Source organism: Scardinius erythrophthalmus, assembly GCF_964197995.2.
Source record: "Scardinius erythrophthalmus genome assembly, chromosome: 7".
Classification (NCBI taxonomy): Eukaryota; Metazoa; Chordata; class Actinopteri; order Cypriniformes; family Leuciscidae; genus Scardinius; species Scardinius erythrophthalmus.
This window is the reverse complement of record NC_138227.1, coordinates 42,653,664-42,667,201: the sequence shown is the minus strand read 5'-3', so window position 1 is coordinate 42,667,201 and position 13,538 is coordinate 42,653,664.

The window sequence follows — 13,538 nt, the reverse complement described above, 5'->3', positions numbered from 1 at the left end:
ATAAATGTAGTGTCGATGCCCACTTCTCAGTGCCCATCCCTACACACAAGCACAGCCCTGCACTTAGGGCTCGCGCAAATAAAATCGACTCAGGTTGATTGCGCTCCCCACATAGTAAAAGTGCCCACTACTCAGTGCCCACGAACACTATGTCTATCAGATCACAGGCTCTCTGTAAAAACGAGACCTGTGAGCGCGCGCGCTGCTTACACAAGCAGCGCGCCCCAAGCAGTAAATGTGCCCGCTCACAGCCCACATCTACTCGCACACATGAGTCCCATGGGACTCGCGCAGCCCCCCCTCACTCAGCCAAACACTGTTGTAAGGTCAAGGGCGAGCGCTCCGCCCGCTGTATTAAGCGCGCCCCCCGCCTCAAATGCCGCAGGCATAACGCCTATGTTTGTGAGCCCCATAGCACCTCTGTCGCACGGCGAACAGAGCGCGCTCTGTATCCGGCCCTTAGCCAACCATGCAGATGCATGGGCAGCGCTTCCAGGGGTTTCGGACTGGGTCTTAGGCATTATAAAGAGAGGCTTCTCGCTACAGTTTTGTCGACGCCCTCCGCGCTTCACAGCGCGCGTCGAAACTTCGGTTCCGCTGAATGTAGCACACCTACTTCGCCGCCGAAATATCAAAACTGATAAGCAAAGGGGCGATAGAGCTTGTTCCCCGAGTTCAAAGCGAACAGGGGATATACAGCAGATACTTTCTAGTCCCCAAAAAGGACGGCGGTATCAGACCCATTCTGGATCTCAGACGACTGAACAGAGTATTAGTGAAACGCCGTTTCAAAATGCTCGCAACCAGCAAAATTCTCGCGCATGTTCGCCGAGAAGACTGGTTCATGTCGATAGATCTGAAGGACGCGTATTTTCAAATACAGATAGCGTCACATCACAGGCGATTCTTGAGATTCGCCTTCGAGGGTCAGACATACCAGTATACAGTCCTGCCTTTCGGCTTGTCCCTGGCACCTCGTACATTTACGAAATGCATGGACGCAGCGCTCGCTCCTCTCAGACTCAGAGGCATGCGAGTGCTGAACTATTTGGACGACTGGTTGATCCTAGCCCAATCACGATCTCAGCTCATAGAGCACAGAGCCATTTTACTCGATCACCTCGAGAATCTTGGTAATCACGGTCATTTGGGCGAAGAGTTCACTGAACCCCAGCCAAACGATTCCGTTTCTGGGTATAGTTCTGGACTCAGTCTACGACAGCGCGGCTGTCGCCACAGCGCGTGCTGAACATTCAGCGCGCGGCGATGTCTTTCCGCCGCGGCGCTTTCACCCCGCTCAGAAAATTTCAAAGGATGCTGGGTCTCATGGCCTCAGCATCGTCAGTTCTCCGGCTGGGCTTGCTCCGCATGCGCCCGCTGCAGTTCTGGTTGAAAGCGCGGGTTCCGCGCAGAGCGTGGGTGTCCGGTCATTTACGCCTCAAGGTCGATCAGGACTGTGTCACAGCCCTGGTGCCTTGGATGGCGAACGACTGGTACCAATCAGGTGTAAGCCTGGGGACTTCCTCGAGGGTGAGGATGGTGTCTACGGACGCATCCACCTCGGGATGGGGAGCGCTGCTCGAGGGCAGACCGTCCTTCGGCCTATGGTCGGAACGGGAAAAGCTCCAACACATAAACTGCCTAGAAATGCTGGCAGTGCACAACGCGCTGACGCGTTTTTGTCCCCACATCAAGGACCAACACGTCATAGTCCGTTCGGACAACATGGCAGTGGTGTCCTACATAAATCGCCAGGGCGGTCTGAATTCCATACCCCTGTACAGGCTGGCGAAACGCCTCCTGCTATGGGCTCAGCACAACCTGCGCTCGCTGAGAGCAGTACATGTGCCCGGGCTGCTGAATGTGGGCCCGGACAGACTGTCCAGGAACAACGTTCCTACGGGCGAATGGTCTCTACACCCACAAACAGTCCGGCTGTTGTGGGAGAGATTCGGCAAAGCGGAGGTGGACCTATTCGCGTCCCGCGAAAACGCTCACTGCCCCGCATTCTTTTCAAAGACTGACAGCGCGCTGTCCCAAAAGTGGCCGCGCTGCCTGCTATACGCTTTTCCCCCCATCTTCCTCCTGCCTCAGGTGTTGGAACGGGTCAGGAAAACGAAATGCCCAGTGCTGCTTGTAGCACCGTTCTGGAAGAACCAGGCATGGTTCCCAGTTCTGATGCAGTTAGCAGACATCGCTCCATGGCCAGTGCCGTTGAGGAGAGATCTCCTCTCGCAGGCCAGGGGCTCGATCTGGCACCCACACCTGGAACTATGGTCCCTTCATGTGTGGGCGCTCAACGGATACCCGTTGGTCTCGCAGAGGGAGTCATGAATACCATCACGGAGGCTAGAGCGCCGTCGACCAGGCGACTCTATGCTTCAAAGTGGTCGGTTTTCTCCGGCTGGTGTACAGCTCGGAGCCTTTCACCCCTCGAATGTGAGGTAACGGAGGTTCTCTCCTTCCTACAAGAGCTGTTGGATAAGGGCAGATCCCCTTCCACGCTCAAAGTGTATGTGGTGGCTATTTCAGCGTTCTCCGGTTCAACGCTGGGTCAGTCACTGGGAAGGAATGATTTAGTCATCCGCTTCCTCAGGGGAGCTAGGAGACTGAATCCACCCAGACCTCCTTCAGTCCCTATGTGGGACCTTTCTACGGTCCTGGCGGCCATGAAAGGTGCCCCTTTCGAGCCTATCCAGTCTATTAGCCTCAAACATTTGTCTTTCAAAACAGTGTTTTTGATGGCTCTCGCTTCAGTGAAGCGCATAGGCGATCCGCACGCGCTCTCTGTGAGCCCGGTGTGCTTGGAGTTTGGTCCTAATGACTCTAAAGTCATACTCAAACCTAAGCACGGCTATGTGCCGAAAGCCCTCAACACGCCTTTTCGGGCTCAGGTTATTTCCCTGGCTGCCCTGCCGGCATCGAGTGAGGAAGGGGACTCGAGTTTTCTTTGCCCTGTTAGGGTTTTAAGAGCTTATATGTCCCGCTCTGCTGTCTTCAGACAGACAGAGCAGCTCTTTGTCTCGTTCAGTGGACGTTCCAAAGGAATGGCTGTTTCGAAACAAAGTCTATCCAGATGGATAGTTGACGCCATAGCGCTGGCTTATACTGCCAAGGGCATTCCATGCCCGTAGGGAGTTAGAGCGCACTCTACGAGAAGCGTTGCTTCTTCGTGGGCTTGGTCCAGCGGGATTTCCCTACAGGATATATGTACGGCGGCAGGCTGGGCCTCTCCGTCTACATTTATCAGGTTTTATAACCTAGAGGTTCCCGCCTTACAGGCTAAGCTTTTGTCGGTGTAATCTGTTCAGCCGTCTAGTCAGACCACTGAAACCCATGCGCAATGCGCTACCGACTATCTTGGGCAGAACTGTGTAAGACCCACATTTCCCACATTAGTTCAGGTTCCCTACCCTGTCTATGTGATGTTATACTTGCGTCTGTGGACATGTCTATTCTACGACGCTACAGTATAGGGAATTAAGGCTCCCACCCTTATTCCCTGACTCTGTGTGAGTCAATCTGGTGATTATGCACTGTGTGCCTGAAATAGCTTCCGGTGATCAGTGTTTTTATCCCAGCACGCACGGCGTTTTGCAAGGGGTTCCCGTAGCGTTTTGATAAAACGCAGTACGAGAGAACTCTCGTAAGAGAACGTACTCGGTTACTAACGTAACCTCGGTTCTCTCTAGAAGAGGGAACGAGTACTGCGTTCTCTGCCGTGCGTACGGTTCACTCTGGTTCGCTTCGGCGATCAAAATCAAGTGAATCAGCCTTCTCGAGCTCCTTTTATAGAGGTAAGCCACGCCCGTTTCGGCGGGAAGTGGCGAGGAGGGCGCGAAGCGCCCTCATTGGCCTGACGTCATCTCAGGCCTCGCTCGATAGGCTTAAGCAGTTGCCGCAGAGCAGCCAATGAGCGAGCAAGCCGTCTCGCCATAGCTGACTGCTGCTGCCGCAACGCGTTTTACATATATGAAAATTAAAGGATAATTTTTTGCTTCAGTGTTTCGTGAAAAGAGACTTTTCCCGTAGCGTTTTGATAAAACGCAGTACTCGTTCCCTCTTCTAGAGAGAACCGAGGTTACGTTAGTAACCGAGTACGATTTTATGCTCAAAAAACATTCATTATTATTTTCATTGTTGAAAACAGTTGTGTACAATTTTTTTTTTAATTCTTTGATTAATAGAAAGTTCAAAAGAAATGTATTTATTTAAAATAGAATATTTTCTAACATTATAAATGTCTTTACTGTAACTTTTGATCAGTTTAACACATCCTTGATGAATAAAAGTATTGATTTATTTTATTTATTTCCCACAAAAATAAATAAATAAATAAATTCGTACTGACCCCAAACTTTTGAACGGTAGTGTTTAATGTTACAAAAGCTTTCTATTTCAGATAAATGCTGTTCTTTTTAACTTTCTATTCATCATAGCATCATGAAATAGAAATGTAAAAAACTGTTTTCAACATTGATAATAATCATAAATGTTTCTTGAGCATCAAATCATCATATTAGAATGATTTCTGAAGGATCATGTGACACTGAAGACTGGAGTAATGATGCTGAACATTCAGCTTTGGTCACAGGAATAAATTACACTTTACTGTATATTCACATAGAAAACAGCTGTTTTAAATTGTAATAATATTTCACAATATGACTGTTTTTGTTTGTATTTTTAATCAAATAAATGCAGCCTTGGTGAGCAGAAGCAGAAACACATTTTTTTTTTTTTTTTTTTTTTACCCTTTGTTTTGTTGTTTTACCTTTTTTATTGTGTAAAAGGCGTTTGACTTAGTCTTTGCACGTTCGATTTGTAAACACTAGGTCGGTACTTCCGCCTATGTCACACGTGACCTTTCAACGTGATTAGGTAATGTGTGGGGCATCGCAGCTAATGCAAGACAAGCATTTGTGGTTAAAAAGTACACTGTTAACCCTTGCTGTAAAAAAAGGCCAAATTCTGACAATATCATACCATTTTCCATTTAAACAGTAATATACCGTAGAAAACAAAAATAGCCTACAGGAATATACTGTGAATTAACAGCGCTCAAAATCTATCTAATCAGAGGCTGTTTTCACAATCACACCCTATACCCTCATTCACTATTCCCTACATTAGGTCACTAATATAGTCTCCTTGACAGAGTGAATGAAAAGAAGTGAGTGAGTTGAGACACTGATGAACACCTGAAAAGCAGAATCACTGAACCGAATGTGAAACCAGTTTACTAACCTGTTTACAATTATTTCTTTCATACATGTACAAAAGTTCTTGTTGATAATTAACAGAGATTAAGTTAATAATAAAGTTTGTTGTCACCATAATGGGGATCAGTATTTGCTTTAGTTGGTCTCTTGTCTCTTGACTTCTTACCATTTATCTCTCCCTGGCTGCTGTAACAGTGAGTTTATAAAACACATTTGTTATGGCAAGAAAGAGCCAAGAGGAAAATGATCAGGTGTTTTTGGCTTTTGTGATTATATCTCAACCATCCTAGACGTGTCTGATTCTCTGATCATTTCTGAATATATTTTTGAATTTATGGGTATTCATGTGGCTGAAAGAACAACAAAGAACAGGACAACTCAAAACCTGATTCTAGCCTTAACCCTGTTCGTTCTGCTCATTCCACCAGTCTGTGAAATCTTACAAACAGAAATATTGATGCTGATCCCTCTGGGTTGGGAGACCGTTCTAGGTTTCGCCGTCAATCTGCTATTGGGAATTTTTGCCTCTAAAATGAATAAAAGATATTTAAAACTGGTGTCTGTGATATCATGTGTTTTCTTGGTACTTCAACAGTGAAATGTTTGTTTTGTTTGTAAATAATCAATTTATTTAAATTATTTATCTTGTTATTTTTTTGTTTCCTGCAATGTACATGGTTTTTATTTGTTTTGGATATGGTCTATTTAGCATATATATATGTGAATCTACAACATGAAATCCTTATTTCCGTAATCGGGTCTTCTGAAGAATATCATAATCATCCAGTGCTCCTGCACTACTGGATCTGCTAAGGGAGAGAGAGGAAAGGATTCTGGGATTGGAGGCTGATATGACATGCTGGGAGCAGAAGCACTTGAAGAGAGCGCAATGAGACACTTCGTTCAAAAAACATTTTGAACTCCTGCTTGACTTAAACACACACAGACATCAACAATCAGCACATGAATCTCAACAATGGTGACAATCAAAAGTTTCATGTCGCAATGCATGCTGGGTTCCAGGATAATATAAAACTCCCAGCATGCACTGCTGCATGAATAAAAAAAATTAAAAAAAAATTGCCACCATTGTTGAGATTCATGTGCTAAATTGTGATATCTCTGTGTTTCTATAAGACAGTGTTGCTCTGTTTCTTTGGTTTATGCATGATGTGTTAAAAAAAAAGAGTTATTCTAATTTATTGCTCTAGTTTCATAGTGGTGGTAATGTAACACTTTTGATTGAGGATTAAACTCTGAATGAGTGAGAATGAATTTCCTTAGTGAATGAACAGGCAATATGATGATTTTATCATCATAATCATTATAACAGCAGTCATTCATAAACTGTGTGTGTGCACAAGTGTGACTTGCACAAAAACAACCTCAAGTAGCAAAAAAAAAAAAAAAAACATAAATATTTTAGCATCAGCATCCCAACTAAAGCAAGCACTGATCTCTATAATGTTGACTTCAAACCAAACATTTTCAATTAAACATCTCAATAACAACTTCCGTAGATGTATGACAGAAATAAAGTCATACTGGTTAATAATAAATATAATAATGTGTAATGGCTGGAAGTCAGTTGTAGGTCTTGTGTTTCTCTATTTTGTGTTCTTGTGTTCCTCTTTCCTTCAGTGATTCTGCTTGTTAACAGCAGGTGTTCATCACTAATGCTCAACAATCACTTGCATATTCCCTTAATTATCTCACTGTTACTTTTACTCTTTGTAGAGTGGATTTTCCTGTGGGATTGAAAGGGTTAACAGTGTAAGATAAAAAGACACACTCACAAAATGTATTTTAACAGTAATAAACTGTAAGTTATAAAACAGGTTTATACTGGCAACACTGTTGCCAGTAGTTTACTGTAAAGTCTTGTTTTTTGGGTCACCGTTGTGCTGAAGAGTAGATCCTGTGCTTCAGTCCAGGAGAAGATCTACAAACATTGATGATATGCTGCATGTTGCTTTATTTAACAGGCGGTGACTGTGTAGTTGCTGTTCCAGTGGAAATCTCTTTATTTACAAAAGTTTTGTTGTGGTTTCAAATGAAATAAGTTCACAGTAATACTTTGCTCATGTTATTAATGCATTATACATTTTAGTTAACCCCCTGAGGTCGGCTATCGCGCCGTATGAGTGCAAAAAAAAAAATAAAAAAATATTAATTTTTATCTTATATGCTTGTGTTATACATCAATCGATCCTGTTTAGTGTGTATTTTTTTTGTGTATGCTCATAATAAAAACAAAGTGTTGTGCTTTTTGCCAAATAAAGAAAAATAAACATGATGCGAGTTCTGCCTACTCTCCGTCAGTGAAGTCAATTCTGAAACACGTCCGAAAATGAACTGTAACTCAGCGAATACTCTGTCAAACAGGCATACAGTCACACAGGCATGAAGCTTGAATTCTCTTCTTTAAAATGAAGTAATTTTTATAAAAAACAAATATTCACAGTTTATGTAATATGCATGCAAAGAGAGAGATGTCAGTCGTTCTCATCTCAGCTAATTAAGTTTTAATGTGCTCCGCCCACGGAGAGCGCGCGCTATTCAAAAATGTGAGGCGATCCAAACAAACCTTTGAAACGCCCACATCAGCTGGATAACACACACCGCGAGTTCACTTTCAGACTTATGTACTTTACGATGCTGTGAGGAATAATACTATCTTGATAATAATCCTGCAAAAATTTACCTCAGAAGTTCTGGAAGTATCATTTCGAGGAGCAAACGGATCCCGCTGAGGAATTAGGTCAGTTCTATTTGCTTTGTTCTAATCTGAATGAATGAACGCACAGATGCGTGCTGTTGTGGAGCTACTACAGCTGGCAAAAATACTGTTTAAATATTGATCGCGTTTCTGTGTATGAATGAATGAACGAACGAACGCACAGATGCGTGCTGTTGTGGAGCTACTACAGCTGGCAAAAATACTGTTTAAATATGAATCGTGTTTCTGTGTATGAATGAATGAACGAACGACACACAGATGCGTGCTGTTGTGGAGCTACTACAGCTGGAAAAAATACTGTTTTAATATGAATCGCGAATACAAAGAAAGATTACACTGGAAATATTGTTACAATTTTAAATGTTGTTGTAATTGTATAACCTTAAAAAATATATATATATATATATATATATATATATATATATATATATATATATATATATATATATATATATATATATATAAGGATAGATGTAAACAAAATCTTAAAAGGTCATTATAAGCCTTCTCTTTAAATAATTTTATTATGCTTTATTAGTGACACATTTGGGAAGAGAATATATTCCAAATCTGAAAATACAGTATGAGAACAATTAACTGCACAATTACTAGAAATGTTTACCTTGGATATTGTACAATTTGCAAGCAAAATTTGTGGAAAAAAACAACAAACCAGTTATATATTGTCCTTGCATTCTTGTGGCTGAGTCACAGACCTGAATGAAAGGCTCATTACGTATGCAGCCTCATTATGCGGGTCCCATTGTCTCCTCAGGTGTGAATCACGCCCACCCGCATATGGCCTTTCCAAACAAAAAGTGTTTTACAAGATTTAAATCAATGTATTGTGTTATGTGAATGATTAGGCAGGATGATTTTCACATAATTTTGAAGAAAAAATTCTAGGCAATGTCATCCATTAGTCAAAAGTCTTATTTACATATATTTAGAATGTGTTTTATGGCCTTATTTCAGAAACTTTAGTTTTTTGTTTTTGAAAAAAACATGCATAAACATTATTCTATCAAAAATACAAACATGTACATGCAAGTTGTTCACATATTATGGTAGCCCTGTTTGTGCTAAATAGAGTGAATTTACACCTTTGCCATTAATATGTTTATAAGCAACTGAAAAAAGCACAAATGTCAGGGCATGTCAGAACATCTCAAGGACCCCAAAAACAGCCCAGACCCCAGAGGGTTAATACATTCAAATGACAGTTGGTCAATTTAAGGCAGTCGGTTTCTGTAAGTGAAATTAGTTAACTCGAGTTTTAGTGCACTTTTACAGTAACATACTGTAGATTACAGTAAAGAACTGTACAATTAACAGTAAATTACTGGCAACAGTGTTGCCAGTATTTTACTGTAAAAAAACCTGGTAAGGTCTAACAGTGTTAATAAATGTTTGTTTGTTTTTTTTTAGAAAATAACCGATCGTTTGGCTAGATAAGACCCTTATTCCTCGATTGGGATCGTGGAGAGCCTTTGAAGCTGCACTGAAACTGCAATTTGGACCTTCAAACCTGTGGACCCCACTGAAGTCCACAATATGGAGAAAAATCCTGGAATGTTTTCCTCAAAAACCTTAATTTCTTTTCGACTGAAGAAAGAAAGACATTAATATCTTGAATGGTGTGTGTGTGTGAGGAAATTATCTGGAAATTTTAATTCTAAAGTGAATTAATCCTTAAAAAATCCTAGTCGGGATTCTAGCAAAATCCCAGACAGAGAGCCAGCACCCAAAGCATACAAATGCTGGTCTGGACAAAGTCAGTCAATGACTTCACATTTCCACCTAATAACCCAGGCTTCACTGCTAGTGTGTTCTTGACCAGACTACCAACTGCACAAGTCTACAAATGACCTGAAGCTTGGAGAACAAACAACCCACTCTATAGCTAAGCCATCATGGATTAGATGAAGACCGGCAATAAAAAAGAAAGTGTTGGGTTCTGTCCACCCTACAGCTCTCCATGAGCATTTGTCTAAACCATTAAACCCTGTCTGCGTATGAACCCCATGTCTTTCTTCACCAGCTTTCACCCACCCTCGACTCATTTACCCCACCCAAGTTCTCACAGAACTCTTACACTTGCATAAGAAATACACACACAAATGCTTGTCATGTGCAAAGATGACCTTATGACTATAATGCTTGGCAAAGCTAAGCCATGACATCAGAGTCATAATAATAATAATATCAGAATGTTATTGGAATGCACAGAGACTCGGCAGCCACCTTTCTCAGAGTTCTTCAAATGCACAAGGCATGTCAGACCATAGAAATTGAGAACAGGATCTTGGCAACGTTCAGTTTGTTTGAAAGCAGTGAAGAAAGGGGCTTAGCTTATCTCTGCATGTCTGCAGCTGATTAGGAGAACTGTATCAGAGTTTTGCTAGTGGAAAGGGGTGTTCCGACCTTGAGGGTGTTAATGAAGAGGTCATTCTTTAACTCCTCAAAATGACATTGAGGTTTTTATGAAAGGGATAGTTCACCCCAAAATTAAAATTGAGTGAGAGCTACTTTATTAACATAGTCATTACAGACCTGTATTCTGTTATTACATTCATAGAACACAAAGAGAGATTTTTTGAAGAATCTTCCCTCCATACATTAGTTAATAGTCACTATGGCTATACTGTAGCTTTATGTGATAAACAAGCTGATTTTTTGAAGGAATATCTTCACCTCTAGTGAGTTGATAACTTGTGGACTGCTGTTAACTCATTGAGATCAGTGAGTCATTCTTATAAGCCAACTCTTTTCAAATCATTTTTAATGACACCTTTTGGTTTGCAAGCTGAAGATGTCAAATTCTTACTCAAAAGAAAGAAAGTCGTGTGTGTTTGGAAAACATGAGTGTGAGAAATGGAAATTGTTTTCAGACATCTTATAGTGAAAAACATCCCTGGCTTCACTATTGAGTCCTTGACCTACTTCTCAGGCATCTATATGAACTCTCATTTCTGATACTGTCCACACACTTGCTGGCCAATGGCCAGATCAGCCCTCCACTCCCCCACTGAATCATTCTCACATTACCGATGCCAAGTCAGGGTGGGTCCCCCTTTACAGTGCATGATTGCCAACAAGCTGCCTCCTAGAACAATTGAGTTGGATTGGCCATGTTCACCTTGGGAACCAATTAAGTGTCAAATCAATCACCATAAAATGCAGCGTTTGGCTACAATCTGCAGAACTCAGCCATCGTCTCAGCTTGATCCACAGGGACTAGCTCTGCAACGGGATAATGGAGGAAATGTACAGTACAATGCCCACTCAATGGAAACATGAGGAATTATTTAGAAAGGAACAGAGCTTCCTCTCTCCGTGTGCATTGTCAGCAAAAGAAAAAGCATGCAAAGAGGGCTTACTGGATTAAAGGTGGAACATGTTGTGTCTACATTGGGTGAACATTAGAGCTGAGGGTCTGGGGTGAGAGGTCAATGAAAGAACATTCGGACAAACATCAATGACGAGAATAACTAAACAAATAACACTATCCTGAAAATTAAGGCTTTTGAATTGCACAATTATCATTACATAGGGTAGGATTGGTTCTGACACATAATTATACTTTCCCATGCAATTTCATGGGGAAACAGGGAATGAGGCATATGTTCCATATTGGAAAAAAGACATTGTCACAAATTTTATAGCCACTTTTCTTTCTACTGACTCAAACTGAAAAATGGTCAACAGCTTTACAAGGCATTTCAGACAAATGCCAAGACAATATGTTTAGTCAGACTACACAAGCTGATGCCAGCTTGTTACCATTACTCTGGAAATCCATCATATCTATGGCCGTCAGAAATGGCAGTGATGTACTAACATACAGGCCTTAATCAAGGCAAGTTTGTTCTTGGCATGTGCACAGGTATGCAGTCTTGGACATGTGAAGTATAAAGAATGAAATTATGTTAAGTTGTAGATAAGTTGAGGTCAGTGATGAAGTAAATTCCCAAACAGGCTGCAGTTAATTCACCAGAGACTGTCATTACACCAACGACATGTAAGTGGACAATTTTGTGGCACTGTAAAAATTATTACTTGACTAATGCTATCCTTGGAGCTGGGGCCCATGTTTTACAACTAAAAACATTATGGTGTAATGTTAGGAGTGGTACAATTATAGGAGTCGTGTTCTGTGATATCTGCTTCAGAGGGTCTTTTCATACAAAGAACTCATATTCACAACTAACACATTGAATTAATATATGAATTATGGAAGCAGGGCTGAAAAAAGAAAGGATCTACAAATAATCAAAAAATGTTCTAAAAGATGATCATGTTCAAAAGAAGGAAAAAAGAACCACAAGAAATTTATGCAGGAATTTCTGAGAACACACCTTTGCTTGCACTGGCCCACACAAGCCATAACTCTGCCTCAATGACGAGCCAAGTGGGAGTTAAAATGTGTGATGTGAGGTGTAATGTAAGGCATTTGTTGTTTATGAGCATAGACAGTACCAGCAGTTGTTTTCAAGGGAAGTAGATTTGTCTGAACAACCAATTCAGATCTGTAACTATCCAGGACTTATGTTAAATGATGCTCTGTCCTTGAGGTCTCCACATTTTCAAATAATTTCCATTAATTTTAATTTCCAATAATTTTAAACAATTTCCTTTAGTCACTGACATGTAGGGCCCTATTTTAACGACCGGGTGCACCAGCCATTTTCCCCGTCCTTAAACTAGCAAAAGTGGATTTGGACACGCTCTAAATGCACTTGCGCCATGCGCTTTAGACCATGCACTTAGGGCTTGTCCAAATCCACTTTTGCTAGTTTAACAACGGGAAAAATGGTCGGTGCACCCGGAACATGGTCTAAAAGGGTTGCCCCTATTCTCTTAATGAGTAATGGGTGTATTTTGGGCGTAACATGCAATAAACCAATCAGAGTCTCATCTCCCATTCCCTTTAAAAGCCAGTTGTGCTCGCGCCATGGCGGATTCACTATTTACATGACGGAATTTACAAGCTGAAAAACTGAACGCTTCTTTAGCGAGGAAACGGATCTTATCGTGCGTGAGGTTAAAGCGTGCAAGCAGACCATCGACAGGACAAAGTGTAGCACGCTATGGACCCGCCTATAGGCGCACATTTCTAACGCGCAATTTACATAAAAAAAAAATACATTGCACCATTGACTTTAGACCAGGTTCCAGTTGGTCAATGGCGCAGTCTATTTCAGTTGCTTCAAAATAGCAACGTGCCAACAATGCGCCTGAACACACCTGGTTTTCAGACCAGCAGCCCATGGGCACTGTTACGTTGATGGAGGGACAAAGAGAGATGAGAATCCAGTAGCAGCGGTGTTTATTGAAAACAAAAACAAAGATAATCAAAATAGAGGGTCAAAACCAGGAACAGGAATTAAAAGAGCAGGAACGCAACAGCTTCACACATCATGCAAAAACAACAACCGACAAACCAAGACTGAAACACTGGTTAATATATACACAGGATAACAAGGCACACCTGAAACTGATTAATCACTATGGTAACAAACAAGACATAGGCAAACAGGAACTAAAAAGGAAAGGGGAAATAATGATATAAGGAG